The sequence below is a fragment of the Neovison vison genome, chromosome 14, assembly GCF_020171115.1.
Source record: "Neovison vison isolate M4711 chromosome 14, ASM_NN_V1, whole genome shotgun sequence".
Classification (NCBI taxonomy): Eukaryota; Metazoa; Chordata; class Mammalia; order Carnivora; family Mustelidae; genus Neogale; species Neogale vison.
In genome coordinates, this window is record NC_058104.1 from 16,303,869 (window position 1) to 16,306,035 (window position 2,167).

A 2,167-nucleotide genomic window follows, 5' to 3' on the forward strand; every position below is an offset into this window, starting at 1 on the left:
GAATTTCTCCTCTTTTACTAAATTAAATAGCATAATAGCCCCCAATCTGGAAGCACATCCCACTTTGAAACAGTTTGCCTGTTTCGAGCTTTTATTTACCGCACATGACATCCTGACACTGTAAGAGAGGAAGACACCGTTCGTTTCCCGGACAAACAGGCTCCAGCAAGGTACGACATCACTGTGACGTCCTTCAGGGGCTAAGTCCACAAGCATTACCGAGACCTGTGACCTGCCACCAGCAGAACCTGGATGGGTCACGTTCATTTGCTCCTCCAAGAGCCCATCTAGGCCATCAGGCTGGGTGCTGGGCCACTGGAAATACAGAAATAATTGAGACGTGGTCCCTGCCTCAGTAGAACGTATGGTCTGTAATGGGGGATTTTATTATTATTATTATTTTTAATTTTGCTTTTTTATTTTTGGGAAAGAGAGCGAGCCAGCCTGAGCGGGGGAGGGAGTAACAGGGGGAGAACCAGGCTCCCTGATCAGCAGAGAGCCTGACACAGGACTCAATCCTAGGACCCTGGGATCCTGACCCGAGTCAGCTTGGCGTCAGTCTGCCACGTCCTCGACGTGGGTGCCGTTACCCTTATTTTCCAGGTGAGGAAGCAGGACCGTCAGGTCTGAGAACTCTCTTCCTGGACCTTTCCTTGCAGGGGCTCGATAGCAGCAACCTGGAGGAATCCTGCCCTTGGGAGGGGACAGAAGTCCCCACAGGCTTCCCCTTCTCCACCCAGCAAGGAACCAGGGCCCCTGAAGCACGGCCTCTGAGCTCTAGGGCCTCTCCCAAGGTGCCATCCGCGTGCGACCACCCGGGGTCTCGGGGCCATCAGCCTCGACCCCGACGAGCCTCTATAGCCCATGAGATCACAAACACCGGTTCACAGACGTTCTCACCAACTAGAAGGACATGCCAAAAGGACAAGTATTTTGTCTAGGCGCTACTGTACCTCTAGCTCCCAGAACAGGGGTGGCACTTCAGAGAAACTGCAGAAGTATGTGTTACTAAGTAAGCAGGAGTTGGGAGGGAAAAGTGCAGAAAACCAGAAGCAGAGCCCATCCCCGTTCCCTTCAGACAGGGCACCACACCTGCCATCTGGTCCTGCAACGGCTGACCCACTCCGGTTCACGCATCACCGACAAGTAGCCGAGGGAAGGAGCCTGGAGTCCTCAGGAGGGAAGAGGAAGGAAAAAGGCTCTTAGAGTGGGAGCTTCTGTGAGCAAGTTCACAACAAGCCCGACCGGACTCCACGCCACCCCCAGGTCTGAGCATTCATCCTGCGAGTTTCCACTTTCTCTGTGCTCATGGCTCATCTGCGATCAGTACCTTCAGGCTCTGCCCACCCCCTGGGACATGAAGTGGTTTCAAAGCATTATCTGGGCCCTGGTGTGTCAGATTTCACACACAGCGGACAGGAGATGTGAGGTCTCCTCGTCCAGGGGCTCTCGCTTGTCTGAGCTGCGCTGACCCAGCAGAACACACGGACCGCTGGGGACGAGGAGGGAGCAGAGGGCAGCAGCGCCTGACCCAGGACAGAGAAGGCCGGAGAGGGGAGGGAGGTGGAAACAAACGGGCCTGGGGAGGTGTCCTGTCCCACGGTGTCTAGAAACTGACCCCTACGACCCTGCACCTGCTGGGGAGGGAGGAGAGACCCTCAGAGCCCCTGCCCACTGCAGGAGGGAAGAAGTCACTTGGTGACCACGATCTCCTCCACGCATCGCTGCAGGGGACGCAGCGGCCGGTGGAGGCAGCCTGGCACACGGGGGGCTCCACGGCAGGAGGCAGCGCGGCCGGAAGTCTGCTTCTCCTAACTCAGGCCAAGAGCACGAGAAGGGCTTATGTAACTGAGCGGGGGTCTTCAAATGCCCACACCTGCGCCATCGCTCCCTCGAGCTCTGTTCCTTCCTTTACCTACTTCTGGGCAGGATTTGGGCCAGGTCTGTGAGGACCTGTTGGTCCGGTGCACGGAAGGAGGTCCCACACTCAGGGAGGCGAGCTGGGTGCCTGCCAAGGCCAGCTCAGTGGGAACCACGGCCACCCCACATCCCGAGGACGGGTGACCCTCGGAGGGAACAGCTTGCAAGATGCCCTCAATGACTTATCACAGATGCTCTCGCCTTAGAAAACACCCAGCAGATGGCAGGAAACAGGAGACACGGCAAA